Source organism: Paramacrobiotus metropolitanus, unplaced genomic scaffold, assembly GCF_019649055.1.
Source record: "Paramacrobiotus metropolitanus isolate TYO unplaced genomic scaffold, Prichtersi_v1.0 Parri_scaffold0000337, whole genome shotgun sequence".
NCBI classification, from domain to species: domain Eukaryota; kingdom Metazoa; phylum Tardigrada; class Eutardigrada; order Parachela; family Macrobiotidae; genus Paramacrobiotus; species Paramacrobiotus metropolitanus.
Genome location: NW_026570557.1, coordinates 21,474 through 40,974, shown reverse-complemented (window position 1 = coordinate 40,974; position 19,501 = coordinate 21,474). Strand labels below are relative to the sequence as shown.

The 19,501-nt window shown below is 40.0% G+C and overlaps 3 pseudogenes; all 3 read right to left on the bottom strand.

Moving 5' to 3' along the window:
* Positions 1–2,137: 2,137 nt before the first annotated feature.
* Positions 2,138–4,254, bottom strand: LOC129602130 (prostatic acid phosphatase-like; annotated as a pseudogene).
* A 799-nt stretch (positions 4,255–5,053) lies between these two features.
* Positions 5,054–8,150, bottom strand: LOC129602132 (prostatic acid phosphatase-like; annotated as a pseudogene).
* Positions 8,151–9,408: 1,258 nt separating this feature from the next.
* LOC129602133 (calbindin-32-like) lies at positions 9,409–14,889 on the bottom strand (annotated as a pseudogene).
* Positions 14,890–19,501: the final 4,612 nt, after the last annotated feature.

Here is a 19,501-nt window from a genome sequence, read left to right as displayed (position 1 = left end):
TCCATTTCTTCCTTAAACTGACGTAGAAAATTGGTAAACTGATCCCGGTGATTTTATGCACACCAATCGACAACTGCTCGATGAGAATTTCTGTCGATCTGCGAAAAGGAAAAACATAGAAAATACAACACAATGAAAAATAAATAATGTAAATAACGAATTAATATTATACGCTTTAAAATCGATGCATGTAATAAAGCGTAAAAAATATTTATAATTTATTATTATTAACTATTTATTTCCAAGGCTTCAATGCCAATATGCCACTAACGTCAAGAATTCGGAATTTTGCTGAAAGGCTTTGATAGCCGCCAAAAGATCTTGTGTTTCCTGAATTTCAATGGTATCGCGAATCATCCCCGGTGACTCGGGCTGATGAAGGACCGAGTCGTCGCTTTTATGACCGCCATTTGTCAACTTGAGCGCTGTCTTCTCCTGGGTCGTATCGGGGAGCTCGAAATATCCATAGGCACACCGGATTGAACGGTTGTGTTCTTGGAGGTATTGTGCAGATCAGGAGGGCCGCTTGAGCGTTGTGCTGGGCTTATCGTCAAACATGTCCATATCGCTGGCTTCGAGGTCCTCGGTGGGTTTGACGAACATCTTGTCTGAGTCAAAGCTGTCGCGGGTCTGCTTCTCTGTTTCGTCAGAATCAACTTCCATGTCTGCAAATGTTCAGGCTTTTATTCAATAAACGGAATACTACAAATGATTCGTATTCTGTTAATGATTCGTATTCCGGGTTACAACCCGGAAAGTCACGTTTCAAACGCCTCTCTGCCTGTGTTTTGAAGTCTGCAATATTTTTATTCTCACGTAGCTCTAGACAGATGCCATTGTTTACAAACACCCCAACAAGCACATTAACAAACCTGAAGTGAATCCGCAGTGCGGAGGGAACAAAAGCAGTTCAACTTGAATCAGTAAAGAAAAAGGAAGAAAAAATACAGTTACACAAAGATATTAAAACTGGAAAAAAGGGAATTTCTGACGATGAAAATAAAAAAGACACAACATGACAAATCAGTTTTGTGTGAGGTCTTCCTGAGTTGAGCGGGAAATGCAAACTTTCTTTGAACGGCAAACGGTAGTAAATGGTGCGCTCTACGCAATTAGAAACTTCTTGTTCAGGGGCTGCTGTACGCTGCTTACTACTTACTGTCAAAAAATTAAGCTTTCTTTTGATTTAATTTGGTTCCGAAAACAGTCTCCAAATTCAAATATTCTGCAGTGCAAACTGAGAAACTGTCAATTTTATATTCAGTTTTTCTGATTTTTAAGTACATAGTTTTTGTTCTTCTTTATCGGTATTGGTTGCTTCCATCAAGATAACAGCTACATATCAATTTATCAACATACTTCCAAAGTTTCAACATTAGATTAGAACTGAGAGTGCCAAGCTTGCACTTGTACCTTGAAATTTTCTGCGTTCTCTATGCAATACATTTTATGCAGGGAATCGGGATTATCTGTATAATACTTACCTGCGAAAGGTCACGAAATGGGATCAGTAAGGCCCCTAGCTTACGCAATATATTATCTGGATAATCGCAAAATTTTAAACATAATAATGTGCCATTACATAAAGTCGAAAAGCTTATCAAATAATTAATACTTACAGTTACATCAGTTACATGTTTACTGATTTCGTCATTTACCGTTTATACAAGTTCAATTCGTCGGTACTTTCCGGCATAATCCGCTACCCTTCTCTTGTTCTGGTAAATTAATAAGCTTACAATTAGTTCAGGGTCCTTAAATTAAATTGCTGCATTACCATTTACGTGTTTTACCGAAGCGTTGAACGTGACAAAAAAGCATATGCCTTTTCTCCAGGTTTATTGACTTTATTCCAAACACCGTAACAGTTCCGTGATGCAGTACCATGCAGCAGAAATGAATATTTCGTAGAAGTGCTTTACTTCTGTACGATAATGATATAAAACACAACGAATGTCGGAATAGAATGAGTGCGGTATGACTTTTTATGTTTTCTTCTACCGAAAAGCCGTTTCTGTTGCATGGCAGGCAGTAATTCGAATCACAACCACCGAGAAACATTTAATTTAACTGCATCCAAAAAAAAGTATCAAATATGGCGGCTTCATTAATAAAGTTGATCCATAAAAAACGAAAATTACCCTTGTTGATAGGGTCCTTTGGAGTCTCGAAGGGTTTGGTTTTGAGTGGAGGCGGCGGAAAGTGGATTGGTCGCTTCACCTAAACCTTGCCGGGAATGATTTTCACATTCTCCTTTCCATACATCATCGCTGTCCGGTTGATATTCCCTTGTAAGCTGGTCAAGTTTGTCCAGTGGGCAGTAAACATCGCATTCTGGATGCTTCAGGACGATGGGATCTTTGCTGGTGAAATCATCTTCAGTTGTGCTACAAGTACGTCCGATATTAAAGAATAAAATATTTTGGTATATACAGAGTAAATTGGCCGCCCCAGTATAATCCGATTATGTAACTGCGCTAAAATTCAAAGCACTTACTCGTTTTATGAAGAATTCTCACGGTGTTGTCATTGTAGAGCTCAAAAGCAGCATATTCTACCAATAAACCAAATTGTGTATTTTTTTAAAAATATTATTGAAGCAGCAATGTGCAATCGAAGAATTTAAACATGAGGCAGTGTTCATACGTACGGCATAGAGCGGGATATGGGCTACGGATTTCTGAGGTCATAATCATATAAATCCAAGCAAGATAACAAACCTCCGATCGAATTGTCATGCTGAAAATCAAATTATAGCCATATACATTACCAGGGTGGTACATATATAGTACATACTTCGTAGTTTGTAGCAATCGTACTTCTGCTGTTCATTTGGGCTCAAACGGTTATTCTCTAGCTTACCGATGCGTAGGCGTAGGCTTTGTATTCTTTCATTACTTTGGTGACATTGTTAATTTTATTCCGGAAACTCGTAATAAAGTGTCGTAGAAGTTTTCCTGCGTTAACGCGCGCTCGCTGAACATCTCCATTCCCACCGACCCAAACATGGAATCTGGACCACAGATACGAAATGCAATCTATCGCTACCGAAGTCGCACGCTTATATGCGACAGCGTAAGGCAAGTCAGGTTTACCGAAGGTTGTCTAGATATTGGATCTTATCGTAGACCTCATCTGTAACCCATTCTGGAAGTTTCACACCGTTGTATTTTTGGCAACGCAGAACATCAGACACTTCTTCCAAGCCTTTCTGTACGCGCATGTTAGGTTCTCCGCTTTGACGTCGAACGTGATCTAAAAACTCCTACAGAAACACGCTATAGGTCAAGTTTCTATTAAATTACACGAGTATGGTGAACTGCACACGCACCGTAGTTAATTTGTTTAGTAAATTTTACGTAAGTAATATTTTGCGACAATGTATATTTGATGAGGTATACAGCTGCTGAGTTGGTGGACAATAATTGGTGCGATCGTTGAGTTCGAAATTATACGAGATAATGTGAATAAGGGTGGTTTCTACATAAAATATCTAAACAATAAAATTATATGAAAATAATGTGGACGTACACGCTATAGGTCAAGTTTCTATTAAATTACACGAGTATGGTGAACTGCACACGAAAATAATGTGGATATACTACAGTACATAATTATTTAACTGAGATAGGGTAAATGTCGGTGATCAGCGCATTTCCTGCGCTGATGGTGAGATAAAATTGCACTAACTTTATGTTCAAACTCAATGGTGTCGAAAATTTTCTGTAGATCCGGCCGTCCGCGGTACGCTTTGTCATCAATGCGTTCGCAGTCAGTTTCGCCCAGCAAAGTGGGTCATCGCCAGTCGCACCGGGTGGTCACAGTTTTCCTAATGCGGTATTGGCCCAGACATCGGTGGCAGCTGGCGGAAACCAGCCAGCCATGTTGGCCATGGCGCTCTGAATTGTGCGGTCATAGTTGGTAGCTCTGACATAAATCTGGCATAAAAACGACAACCTTAATTAACGATCGACTAATCCTTATGAAATATATCGTAGAAACTGCTGTTCAACCTCTTTAACGGCACGCTTTGGGTTGATGTATCCATCGTACCTACACATTATAAACAAACATATTATAATAGACCAAAATAATAATTATTTTGGTCCATAATTATAAGAATAATTATTTTTTGATTGAATGATGTTATTTGTTAACTGTAATATGTGTTTAGTACCGCTGACGAAGGTAGCTTCCCAGCTTGTAATGCTGCTGAACGCCGCGAGGGTCAAGCTGCTGAATCCGGATGGCCAAACCGATTCTCCGTGGGGATCGTTCTTATATGTATATGCGGTTGCTCGATATCCATGGCGAAAAATCTGGATGCAGCAATAAGCAGCTTTCAGTTTACAAGTTAGGTACTACCAAACAATTCAAAACATGTTCCAAGTTTTACCGCAATCAAAATTTCAAATTTTTTCCAACTTTTCTAGCCCAGCGGTTTCGCCTACTAACAGCACCGCTATTGCAGCTACAAGTAAGCCGGCCGCAAGTCGCGCCATGGTCAGATGTCGCGCAGCTACGCTTAGTACCGACGATTTAATCCGCAACAAACTGAAAACGAACTTTAAAGGTATAGTCTGCTTTTATACGTTTACACAATCTTATGGTTACTTATTTGCCAAAAAACCAGATGGCTGTAACAGATAATTGATTTAAAATTTACGTTAACATGGTGACCTTTGATCATGCATGTAGTTCAAGGCAGCTTTGCAGGAAAGAAATTATTGCATGCACTGGTATACATTGATTCTAGTATCGTGATTTTAATACCAAAACTACAAACTATACTTGTTTATGGAATGTGCCTTTAGTTTCTGCAGCATGAATTTTGAAGTTACGCAGTTCATGAAATTCATAGGCAATAGCCACCTAAATAACAATATGCAGTAGCTCTAGCGCGGGTACATTATTACTTTCCTGGTTAAAATAAAGTACGTACAGTAATTACATGGAGTTTTGTAAAGGTGACTTGGGGTTTTGTACAACTCAATACTCGTACAGACGCAATCATTATACATATGTAGCTTAAAGATTTTAAATGAAAGCCTGCTTCGCCCTGTTTTGTTTATTTCATTGTAATCTTGTACCTAGGTCGCAATTGTAAACTTGTTTTCTAAGTCAGAAGCGTGTATTGTACGGGCTACATGTGCGGCTTTTTTCCTTTTATGTCAACATCCAAATCTTGCAATTAACAGCATTAAAACTGCGCAAGCTAAAAGGGTTAGAATTGTCTCATCAAGATTTCAAGCCCGTCAAAACAGTTCAATCTAGTACAGTAAATGTGGAAATTTGTGAAAAATTTACTGAGGAATCCTCACTGGGCGTTTCACAGGGAATCTTCTTCGGGATTTGTCCTCACATTCCGTCTCCCATTCCTGTGTTGTTGGCAAATAATCTTTGGTCAGCTCCACCAGTTTTGTAAGAGGACAGCGCACATCGCATTTAGCGTGCTTCAGAACGATTGGGTCCGTGTTCTCGAAGTTATTTTCTGTCGTACTAAGACAAAGAGCGCATGCAGCGCGTTAAAAAGAAGGGTATATATTTACGTAATATATGCATTATATGCGTACATAATTATGTATATATTGTACATTCTATAACGATGTAGGACGATGCATACATTTTTAAAGAACTAATTTCTTATAAACTTTGAAACTACAATGAGAACAGGGGCACCAAAATAGACAGCTTATTCTGACCTCCGGGCGTAGCTTGCGTTTAGTATTCGAAAAAATATACTACTTTCGGTTATTTTATCGTGAAGTTCGACGAAACGCTTCTGAGTTCATCTATCATCTATAAACTACCGGCATGTATAACTATGAGTACTTGTACTTATATCTATATGACTATATTCACTGTCAGTGTAGCTTACGATTAATACGAGTATAATTATATGATGCAGTTAACATAAGAGATTGCACTTACTCATTCTTGTGAAGGATGCGAACGGTATTATCTTTGTAAAGCTCAAACATCAATGTATTCTGTAAAATAATCAAAATTATAGATAAGACTCATAAGAGTAACATTATATCCGTCAATATTCTCAATTGTAAAATTAATAATTTTCTAGTTAGTTGTCAACTTGTCACCATCAAGTTTTTCGATCGTACCGCATATAAGGGATCGCCATGTTTTTTCTATATTGGTCAGGCCGTAGTCGTATAAATCCAAAACAGAAAGCAATCCACCAACGGAGTTATCGTGCTGTCAAAAGTAAAATTAAAATTTCCCAAATAACTTGATCTAATTATGTAGGTCTGAATAAATTCTGGCCATGAAATATTCAGAAAGTTTTTCTATTTTGGATTCCTATATTAAGCAAGCCAAATTTCTAGTATAATATAAGACAAAAACATTCAGTTTACATCGTGATACACACAAGTGCATTACATGCAGCCAACACCCTAGCTTACCGATGCAAAAACATAAGCTTTGCGCTTTTGCAAATCTTTGCATTCTTGGTTTTGTTTGCGAACAAATCCATAAAGTATTTGAAGAGTTTTCCACCGTTAACTCGCGTTCGCTCGACGTCGCCATTGCCACCCACCCATATGTGGAATCTGCAAATAAATACAAATTCATCCCAAACACGGGTAATACAGCTTTGTACAACAACATTTGCGCGTAGATCTATCCGTTAAAATCAGTCAACAAAAAATTTCTGATTGCTCGATATTACCGCAGGTTGTCCAGATACTGGATCTTGTTGTATACATCTGGTGTGACCCAGGCTGGCAGCCTTATACCAGCGTACTTCTGGCAGCGCAGAACATCTGACACTTGTTCCAAACCTTTGGCTACCGTCATAGTGCTTTCGCCGCTGTTTCTGCGAACCATGTCCAGGAATTCCTGTAGGAAATTCAGCAGTTGCAAGATATTGTTAAGTGACCTTTTCGTCGTCTGTCATATAATATGGCGGAATACGAACTTTGTGTTCTTTCTCAATGGCGTCGAAAATCTTTTGCAGATCTGGTCTGTACGGTCGCTTATCGATGACCTCACAGTCAGTCTCCCGAGCAATGCAGGATCGCTGGACATTCGCACCGGGAAGGGTCTCCATGCTTTGGCCAAAGGAGTTTTGTCCCAGACTTCGTTTTTTTGTGGCGGAAACCAGCCCGCCATATTGGCTGCGGCACTTTGCAAGGTGCGATCATAGTTGGTGGATTGCGTATAAACCTGTGTTTATATACATAACATAAGCACTCAAGACGTTAATTTTTTATGCAGTTCTTGCAAAATTATTGTGAGATGTGATATACCGTATATAGGACCGATATGAGATTACCTCGCGAATAGCGCGTTCCTTATCGATGTAGCCTAAAGGAATATGCATACCCTTGTGAAATTAGGTGGCTTACATCATAATTATACGGACGCTACCGGGTTTAGTTACCGTCGTATCGCTTAGCCAAGTATTTGCCCAGCTTGTAATGCTGGAGCGTTCCTCCGGTTGTCAAACTACTAAAGCCACCAGGCCACACTTTTTCTCCATACGGGTCGTTCTTGTAGGTATACGCGGTTGCTCGATATCCATGGCGAAAGATCTTAAAATTTGCAAATCAACGCTTTTATGACAATCATTGTGCATGACTTGTTGCTCTTGATACTCGTATAATAACAATATTGTAGTGCAGTAGTGAATTAATGTCACGCGAACGCACCTTTTATTGTTCTGATTGTATCTGTCAGATACAAATAAACTCTAGATCGATAGAATATCCATTCATTGTCAGTGATCTAATTTTAAAACAGTTTACAGTCATATGAATTTTGCCATCAACAAATAATATGAAGTGATTTTCCTTTTGTTTTAGTTTCTCAACGTTTCCCATTACTACAACATTATCTGCTTGTATTACATAGCAATGCCACACCTGCATAATATTCCATTACGTCACCTTTTAATTACGAGCTTACCACAATTAAGAACTGGAGATCATTGGTGTTCACTTTCTCCAAGGCATGGCTCGCAACCACGAATAAGCCGGCAATGGCCACAGCTAGCAAAAAAGGGCGATACATATTGCTTATTGTCTGAGCGGCTTATTCTTGTTGATTGTTCCTACACGGAACTACAATTCTACAAGAGCGCACCTGTTGGGCGCAAAAAAAGTGGCTGCACTGGCACGCTTAATGGTGAAAATTGTGCGTTTATATACTGCTCCACATATGGACCATCCGTGTTTCGCTGGATTAAGATGACAACGGGCATCATCATTAAACTTATGCCAAGTAACCACTAATAACCGGAATCTAGGCACATGTTTACAGTATTGTACAACGTTGGCTCACCATCATTTTATGGCATTCACTGCATTATTAGCGATATGTGATTAAATTGAGTCACCCGATGGCCTAGAATTCCCATATGCACAAAAATACTTCTTTGTACGGCAGTGAACAGCGAAAGTTTAGAAAGCTCTCATTGTAGTTTTGAACTTTTAATACTTCGTGCAAAATTTTTAGCTTACCGCTTTGTAATGTGTTTCTGTATATATTGTATGTGCAGGTTCATGTGTATACAAGGCTGTTTTTTAGCGGTTACAGATAATATATGCACATTATATTATAATGTACTGTACCAGAAATGCACCAGAAATATATTATAATGTACCAGAAATGCCGGAAATCCCGATCACTTGCAGATAGACAGTTTTATGGTTTAATTTCTGTCGACCAGGTCCATTTGTGCAAAACCCTGCTTAATGTTTGTAAGAACTAAGAACTTTATTTAACGCTCTGGCGTTTTCAAAATCTACCCCATACTAAACTGTTAATATAATCGAACTCCAAGAAAATCCCAACCCGTGATATTACAAAATACTACACGAAGATGATCCTTGTATTTAGATCTGAAGTATGCAAATTAAAAGTATTAAATTGTGTATCTGCAGAGTATCTACGAGTATTGCTAGATATTCATTGGCCGGAGCTGTTGTTTTATCGATGGTAACTTTTAATGGGTTTCTGTTTGGCGATGCGTGCCGGCGAAATGCAGCAGATGGACGTAAAGATTTACATGTTTTATTATCATTGCCTCAAGTGTTTTCTCATTAAATTCAACCATAAGTTTTTCAACAAACATTTACAACGTCTTGTCGCATGGGCAAACACGATGTCCAGGCATTTACGTCTGTCGATCATCCATTAGAACGACTGGTACAAGTCGCATAGACAAACAGACGGGATATATCTGCTTTTATGATCGATGCTGCAATACATACTCGCCGTAACTGTTTTCTTTAGCGTTTTTGTTTAGCATCATTTGTCGCGTTTAAAAAATAAAGAGCGCAGCATCGGCCCATAAATGTACAGATACATAAAATAAAACAACATTATTTAATTAATAAAATTACTTCAGATACCAACATTTGCATAAACATATAGTCAGCTGAAAATGTCAATATGCACAGAGACAATACAAAGAAAATTGACAATTTTAGCTATATATTCAACAAGTCAGTTGTAATCGACATGAAATATCATGCTGGACAGAATAACAACGCACAATACAAGAAGACTATAAAGGACTATAAGGATCTTTTAGATGCCTTCCTACTGCAAAGAATGTTCTTTACTTCTGTGAAGGAACATAAACACAGGGGAGGTTTGCAGGTTAATCAAAAAGGGGTGTATGCATGGTGTTTGAAAATATACAGAGTATATAATAATGAGAAGGGCGCTTAATGCTTATCGCATGCTCAAACCTGTTTCATCCGCCATCACTGTCAGGATCATGGAGAGCTCCGTAGGTTTATTTTTCCATCACTGTTGGAATCACAGGAACTTAAAGGGCTTTCTTCGTATCCTCCAAATCATTTATGTCGTACTCCACGCAGTAATAAGCTAACAGGTCTTTTACCAGGCCCGTCAACTCCTCGCCTTCGATTGTGCCACTCCCATCCTAATGAGAAACTCAGGTCTTGAAATTTTGTCTTGGATATTTATGACATTTTTTCTATTGAAGGATTGGATTATTTGCGTGTTTGTTGGAATACAGTTAATACCGAAATATTAGCTTAAATCTTGAAAGGAATAACGCCTGCTGAGCTATATGCAACTGTGCGGGCACTGCCCGGCTTAAAGGCAGTTAATCATAATAATTTTATACCTACAGTATGTATATATAGAGATCTAACCTTATTGTACTTTATAACTTACTTTGTCATAGACTTTCAACACTTTCTTTACATCTTCTCTGAAAGCTTTCGTCGACTTCCTGTAATTAGTATCAATTTTCTTGATGGCGATATTTGCCTTACAAATAACAGACGTCGGCGCGTTACATAGGCTATACGTGAGAGTGACCTTTTTAATCGCAGCGTTGAGGAATGTGGCATTGACCGGCAAAAGTCTGCAATTACAGTGGCATAACTCGAGTTTATAGCTGTGTTACACTGACGTGCATGCAAACTCTATTGAGAAGGAAATACTTGGACATTTCACTGAGCTTCAGTTTTCCTGTTTTAGTTGTGTCGTAAATCTTCATCTGTAGGATAAGTGTTACACTTTACTACGAAAACCGTTTCAAATGTCAATGAATTCAGCACGCATTTTCTTAAAAGTAAATGAAATTGTTCTTACTATTGTATCGGCGTATTCGCGCAGTGTGCCGTCATCAATCTCCACTCGAGGTTTGGACAAAAATATGAGCTGCCTTAAAATTCCTGTAAAGGTTCCCAATGTATAATGCACCATATTGACCCGTATAAAGAAAACTGTCACGAAAAGTATAGCAGGTCGGCTAGCATTAATATTAAAAACAGATTGCCAATACCGATTATGAAAACGGAACTACAAAAGTAGGCTTTTAGTACCACAAACAGACATTTCATGTGAAAATAAAGTTGTTAATACTTTATAAGATTTTTTATGTACAACGTTATAGCGTAGGCAATATTCTTGTGTAATGCTGACCTTTAATTCTGTGACGTCAATTTGCCGCTGAAGTCTTTATCAAATCTTTTCCATATCTGTCAAAGTCGCCGGTGTTCGCTGTTTATTCAATGTTTAGCAGTGTACGCAAACTCAGTTTATGCTTCGCGACAACTCACCCGTATAAAATCCACTCCGGATTCTAAAGGGACATTATAGCGAAAAATAAGGAAGAAGTTCTCATCCAAGGGCAGCAGTTTGGCAAGCTATAGAAAATGCATCAAACGCATGAACATTTCTTTACCAGGAGCACATTGAAATATGGCACACTGCACTTGCCTCCTTGATGTCAATTTTCCCATCACGATTTGCGTCATGCAGCTCGAGAAAGCGTTGTTTCAAGGCCTGCAGTTCTTCGGCACTTATGGTTTTCTAGAGAAACCGAGTAATTCGATAAATATGGTATGTCACGAAAATGAGCCTATTTATACTAGTGGCTAATAGTCGCATACACATAAATTAGAAATGATTATAGGGTTTCACAACAATTTTTACAAGCATTTTCGTTTAAATTTTCGCTCGGTGGCATTCGTTGATCAAGCCGGAGCATTTTTTGTACAGAAGAGCCTATGAAAAATAAATCTTGTTGTCCGGATCTCGTACAATAAATTATTTATTATTCGCTGAAGTAAACTAAAATTTTATATTGTTTTAATTTGTTTGGAAAGCGAATGAATAATGGAGTGAAATTCAGGACACAACCATCAGCAGCTGTTCCATTCAATCAGCATAAATGCTACATGAACTAATATATAGTTACCCTTGTATTCTTTTTTCTAACATGTTTCTAAAATAATCGGATAATGACATTTGGCACTCAAATTACCATGTTACTCGTTAATAGCCAATTACCCTGTTATCGAGTAAACAGCACTGCTTTCGCCCGATCAAAATACTAGCTAGGTACAAACAGACACCTCGTTAATAATGTGCAATCCGCACTCGATCTCTTGCCACTGTAAAAAGTCCAAACCATAACTAATTTTGCTAAATTCTGCTCATTTTATACTAAAGCGTCAGAATTACATGACCGAGTTTTATATTCACTTGGAGCACCCGGGCGTGCATGAATGTATCAAGGAGGATTTTATTGTTGTATAATTTATTACTTGGTATTATATGCTTGGTGAATAATCAGTTTTATATACAGAAACTTCAGTACGTTATGCCGCGCGAGCTTTTGTTAGCAAAATTCCAGCATGCAGGAGGTCTGAGCCGTAGATAGGCGAATAATTCAGTTTTGTTATGTCCGATACTATTAAGATGCAAATAACCAATAAAAATTCCAGCCCAACTGGTGCTGACATTTAATTAAAATTTTTTGAATAAATAGATCCGTAGGGATACAAGCGATAAAAAAGTGAGGCCGTGCATGAGTTTCAATGATAGAATTGTAACACTGCCGGCTTCTTTCGTACATTACTGCGTGCGTAGCCAGTGTCTTTTCCGTCAGCAATTTTGAATCACTTGGGAAAACGGCTTACAGATCCAGCTGAGCGCGCACTTTCAAGTGAATGTTCAAGCTAATTATTTGGAACAATTAGAGAACAAGCAAATTAAAAATTTTCCAAAGAGGATTTCTGGTGATAAAGCGTCGAACCGCACTGCAGCAGCGCAAGACGACGGTTACATAAACTGCGTATTTTTGACAGAACATAAAACAGAACACCCGAATAGCGAATGTCTGAAACAATGGATTGCATGAAATTGTCTGAGTTGGGCCAAATTTGTGACAGCTGTAAAGCGATAGTACCGCGGGCAGTGTTACACTTTAGAATGTAAAAAATATGCATGATGGAACGTAAGCTAAGGCAGGTAAATATTTAATGAGCTGTTTCAGTGTGTACAATACACGCCACCTCGTTTGTTCATAGTAAGTATTATACAAAGTATCTCGTTTGTTCGTAGCAAGTAATAAGTATGATATCTGCACAATAATTATTAAATCCAGATAATACAGGCAAATTTTTGTAAAGTACCAATAGTTAAATGCACCTTATTGTATTTTCATATACGTACTTTGCACAAACATTCTCAAGCATATACGGAACTCTGTTGTCGTGGCTAATAAATGCCCTGTAGTGCATATCCCAAAATCTATCATAAAATTTAAGACGTAATAAAATTCCTCAAGTTTTTCCAGCTGTTTTATATACATAGTGGACAAATTCTGGCTTAATGATGTTTCGCCGGCTTTAATAAACATATAGATTCCTATTATTTCGAAGGCAAAATACTTTCCAGAAAGCCGGCTTTGGGTTATACTGTTGCCGACAAGCGGTATTTTCTACTATTTGCAAAGATTCAAAGCACATTTTGATGCATTACAATCACAATTAATCTGGACCAAACGTGGACCCGCTCACGCCTGCTGTGCGCGACAGTGCATGGAAAGACAGGAGGTCTCAGTCAAAACTATGATGGTGCAATTGATTATTCAAGTGCATCCAGCAATGCCGTTGTCGCATCCCGCGTGTTAAACGCATTTTTCCTTTTCAGTCGCACCATTCTGACCAGTACAACGTACTCACCCCTTGCGCCCCGTGTTCCGCTAGGATGAAGTCCTTAAGGAATTTCTCCAGTTCCTTCCCCTCGATGAAGCCGTTTCCTGTTAGAGAATACCATGTAGCTGCACTTAGCGTTTATTTAGAAGCAAATTTACTGCCGGTCGCAATCATAAATACGATGCATAACCCGTGTCCAATCGATCATATTTTCCCTCCCGTTTGTCTAACATATTTTCATGTGTGTCCATACTCCAAAGTTTATCACTGTACAACATCGATCTAGTCATCACTACAATGTGGCCAACCATACTTTTTATTGTTAGGGATAACGCTGTATATTTACCATCGATGCGGTCTTTCTTCGGCGCAAAATGGATCTAACTTCGTTAGTATTAATCAGACAGTGGGAAGAATAAGGTCACCGCTGTAGCATTTTTATCTCTATTTTTTCTTCGATTGAATCTGGAACTGACAGTGTGGACCGTGCCAATTGTTTCATTTAGAAACATCAAAATTTGGATAAACAAATAAATAAACATAATGTTTTAAAAATTTTAACCAAATTATCGCAGCGTATTGCCGAATCGTCTTTTGTTGAATAACTGTCGTGGTTTTTACTATAGAGGTAGCCCTAAATATAAACTCGTATGTATCTCTCATGTAAAAAGTCTAATGAGCTGCTCATTGATTATCGACGGTGCCACTCACTAGATCACTACGATGGATTTGATTTTTCCTCGGCTTATAATGCACCTCTATTCACAATGCCGCCAAATTTAGAGGCGACCGGCATCGATCGCAGCCATGCATACAAATTATGCGCGTTACTTATGCACTCGTAACGGTCAAAGCCAATCCTTAAAAAATTGGATTATGACGCTAATGTGTGCGTAAAGCTCATACACAGCCCTTTTCACGATGCCGATAAACTTATTTTTTGCCGTCCGGAAGAAAATTCACAAAAACAGCACGCTAATTTTACTTCCTCACTTTCATATTGCAAAAACACAGTAAACGTGTGCATATTCATTATTTTTGTTGCAAAATCCTATGCTAATCACTGAAACTCATCGATCTTTACTAATCGTAGTCAGCATTCAACGACATACTGGTGGTCGAATATTTGCACTATATTAATTTTTTGGAGCAACAACCAATCTCCCTACACAAAGGTCTACATTCTCGTCTTTAAACAGGGGACTTAGTTACGGGAAATTAAGTAGGTAATCACGTAATGGCTATTGAGCAATTATTAACTGCAATCAAAAATGCATTATGTTATCGTTACAGCACGCGATGTACGTACCATCTCGGTCATAGTTATTCCATGCCGTAATAAACTGAGAGGCCGTTAGAGCTTTGAAAGTACCATCAGCTTGTCCCAGTAACTGCTCGAGGTAATTCTGTGTTGGTCGGCTGCTTGACATGGTGGTTGGAGTAGCTCGATATAAACGACACACGACTCCTCTTTTGACCGACTCCTTCCGTATCCCGGATCGTATATATATCACACAACAACCACGTTGGGCAACAACAACAGTCGGCTAAGAATAGCCAACACACGCCGTCACTCTATCGCCGCAATCCACAGGTTACCCGGTGGTAAAAAAGGCAAATGTGCAATTTACAAAGAGAACATCAACATTACCAATACAGCCAATATTCTACGAGTGCTATCCACGGCATGCGGTGCTCTGGAGTGCAAGACAAAAACTATACTGTATAGCTCAACGTGTACGCGGTTGTGTATAAGTATGTACGCGATCCCCCAAATGTGAACAATAAAGTGAACCGTCCGGAAAGGACCACATAGCCGTAATGGCCTGACAACCGGCTTAAAATGCAACGGTTAATGCTGGGATGATATCGCCGGCGCTGACGGAGGAAACACAGGGGAAGAGCGCGCGCGATGGCGGGCTATATAAATGTGTGAGATATAAAGGCTCGCTGGGTATTTGATCCTCTGTGAGTTATTGATCGTTTACCCATGTTGAGTCCTTATGGTCTGGAGTATTATAAGCGCGCGGAAAGAGAATGTACCCAACGTTAAACTTTTCATGTCATCCCGTGTCGTTGCCTGCTGCTGATGCGACACCGGGCATACGGTGGAATTATTTGTATTTTGCCGCGATATATACAGTTCCCCCTCCGACAACTGCGGCTAAACACCACTGAGGATAATCCGCCTTAATATCACGTCATAATAATGAATTTACGCCTCGACGTATGAATGGTAGCGTTACACTTTGTTGCGTAAGCAAAGTGAAATATCCTGACGTCAACTGTTGACTTTGTAGTCAATGCTTTCTACTGCACTTGCCTTTTATTTAATTATTGCCAGAAGCTTTTCTTTTCCATACATAAACTGCAGATAATATTATAGGCAGTACAAGTTCTGCCAGTATTATCATTTCTTTATCTTTACACAAATCCTGGGAGATTTAGGTGATGTAGCTTTAAGTCTGTGGACAATGGGCAGCAGATCGTTTACATGATGAAGACATCGAAACCGTAAACCAGCCAGGATTAATTCGATCGTTTACAACCGGCCTCGCGGCACAAGCAAATAGTTACTGTATCACATCATCCCATTCGTCGCCAGTTGTAACTGTAGAAGATAACGCTATTTACGTCTAAAAAATAATTCCAACATTAATGAAACTGCGGTCATTTCTCAATATCGACAGTGGTTATTCCAGTAAAGATCGTATAGGAAATCTTATTAACATTAAAGTGTAATAATCTTAAGCTTATGGCCTTATGATATCATTTCCCCACGTACTGCGCGTAAAAAATTTTACATCAACGTTAACCTGACAGTAGTATTAATTTCTGCGAAAAGGAACGAAACAGTTACGTCTGTTTTATGGAAAAGTTCTTCCTGAACGGAGAACGTGCCCTTCGTGCAACGAAGGTTTGCATATTGCTGTCATCTGATATGTTATTAACATTTGATTTTGTACTCAATACTTCGGAAAACAACAGGCAGCTGCGTTGATGAAATACACGTGGAAACTCATAGCATCGCTGAATGCGGTTTTACATGGATGTACAAGTAAGCAGCTAGGTGCTGCAAGCTGGGTTTACATCAGGTAGAACCCAATCGCTACTTAAGAGTTTGTGAAACCAGTTGGCAAAATTTAATAGGGCAAATAGAGTACATCCTACAGTAAGCACTGTGTGAACATTCGGGGATGAGGCCGGATGTTGTTGAACTGCTGGATGCATATCTGTATGCACGAGTATATGCAGCTATGCATATAGCGGCAGATGTGTCTCTATAATTAAATTAGGCTCGCATAAATTCTACCTGCGGCATTTCAGTTATTCCAGAGAACGGTACGTACATCTCTAACCTAAGTTAATCATGCAAGAGAGCTTGACCATGATAACCTTGATACGATCATTGCGACAAATTAATGGTGGACGTCTGTCGTGTATAAGCGTTCACGCCGATTAAGGCTCCATGAACAATCTTTACTCTTCCACGCCTGTAATGCTCAATCGGTAGGCACTCGTACTCTCAAACTGTAACAGAAGAACTATGGTGGAAATAAGACAAACGATTCAGGAACAAGAGAATCAGGAATCCCTCAGGAACACTCAACTACGACTTCCGGTCGTAAGTCCTGTGTGGATCGGCAAGAGCTAGGACGATTGTGTCACGAGCAAACCTGTATACTAAGCGATAATCCGGGAACAACTATGCACTTCAGTAGGAACAAGTATTGCTGTCTCTTTATCCAATTCACATCACAGTTCACAACACTAGGAAATCGTAATTAGAAAGCAGTCTCAGAAGTAAATCTCAGACTACTGATACCGATATTAGGCATCACAAGAACTTATATAGACTTCGCGTTATGACATCATATACATCGCTAGTAAAGAGAACAGCAAATCACAGCATTGATTGACTAGATTATCCGTTGTGTTGCAGGTGGAAGGCGGACAGTCAGCATCCGTACGTACATCCGGCGTATGATCCTACTCCCATACGTCACCCCCACGAACGATGCTTGGCCGTGCCAAAATAAACAATCCATCCCGCAACATCCCAGTGCGATTGTGCACTTCCATCCATCCTGATCCCGATCCACCGCACAATCCACGCGTCCATCCGATGCCCAATGTGACTGTACGCCGCGATTCCCAGAGAGTTAGTGTGGAATCCTTGGCGAAGAGGCATCCGGAAGTCCACGGGTTTGGCAGGGCGGAGGTCCAAGGGATCCAGGAAGACGAACTATGAGTTACTGTGCCGTTTGAGTTTAGATGGTGTTTTGTATGTACAGTATACGGCATAAAGCTTTATTAATTGTGAAACTAAAATCTTAAAATGTGATTATGTGCAATTCTGTAGAACTATGCATTAAACGAACGAGACCGCGATAACCAACAACCAGTAGTATTCTTACGAATTCTCGAGTACTACAAATCACATCGTATAGCAACAAATGTCAACAACAACAAACAAGCTACAAATAAGCGTATCAAAATGGTGAGTGCAATCTACTAGCGCACTGATACAATAATGTAAACCAGTAAAAGACAACAAAATCAAAAGTCAAGGCAATGCAACAAAGCCAGTAATAATATGAGATCAAAGAAAGCAACCAAGGTCAATGTCAAAGGTGAGTCAAGGTTACTTGCCAGCACTGGGAGCCAATGAAAAGAGACCAGTAATGCCAGAGCCAGACGCTGCAGCGGCATCCAAACGGCGAGAAACTTCCGCAGCCATCTGTCGTCGGCGATCAGCATCCAATTCCCGCTGCTGCTGTTGGGCCAAATAACCAGGCACAAAATTATGCTCGGCAGAACCAACAGGACCGGAAGGCGCAGACGGCGCACGTGGGCGATCAGCTGGAGAACGGTCGCGGGCATCGCGGACAATCGGTACTTCAGGTAGCGGCAAAACATTTGGTGGCAAACCGGGAAATTCAGCGTTAGCCGGGGCCTGCACAGGTGGAATGACAGCCGGAGGAACGACAACGGCATTCAAGGCTGGTGGGCCATGTAGATTGACAGCAGGGTTGACACCATTGGGCTCACCTGCAGCCACATTTCCGTTGCCTTGGACCGGATTCGGTGCATTCGCTGCTTGGTTGCCCGGGTCGTCAACCTCCATGTCTGCGGCGGCAGCTTCCACTGGAGCAACTGGGTGAGCGTCTCCATCAGGTACTTCAATAACTTCCGGTGCGCCCAGAGGTCGGCCATTACGACGCCAATGATCGTTTCCACGACGCAAGTTATTGTCTCCAAAATTCCGATGATTTCCTCGGCCGTACGGACGAAAGTTGCCACGGTAAGCACCACGGGCTCCACCCCTTCCTCGGTGATTATAACCGGCATTATACTGTTGTTGCTGGTTGGAGGATGAATGAAAAATAGCGTCAACCAGCTTATCAAAAGCTCGGTTAGGATCAATAGGCGGCATGCCCAACTAATGAAAACTAGTGACCTTTTTAACGCTAAAAGTAAAGAGAAAAAGCGTTAAAATCACAGTCTACTTTTTAAATTTTAAACTGCGGCAGATTCCATACTGGCAGGAGTGAAATTTCCATACTTCCAGATTCCATACTGGCAGGAGCGAAATTTTAAACTGCGGCAGATTCCATACTGGCAGGAGAAGCAACCAATCAGCGCTTCGCGCTATATCCTTTTAATTCAACGTAATCGAAGATCAGATCTATCCAGGTGTAAGTAAAGATTCGGCACAGATAGCTGCAGTGCACATACAACACATGAAGACCAGTTCATTGACTCAAAGCGCGTAAAACTAGAAAAATAAAAATTCGGACAAAAAACCCCAATAAAATTGTATGATTTCGACGACAACAGCGACAAGGTAAACACTAAATGCAATTTTTAATACTAAAACAAAAGGAGACATCGTCAGATCATGGCGAAAGGGCAATTAAAGCAATACAGCCGACAGCGGCAAATTCACAATTCATCAGAATGTGGCTGCTGGTTACCATAGCCTACTGGTTCCGCAAATTCAGGAGAGTCTTCCCGAGCAGCAGCGGCAACAGGTGGCACAGCAGGGACAA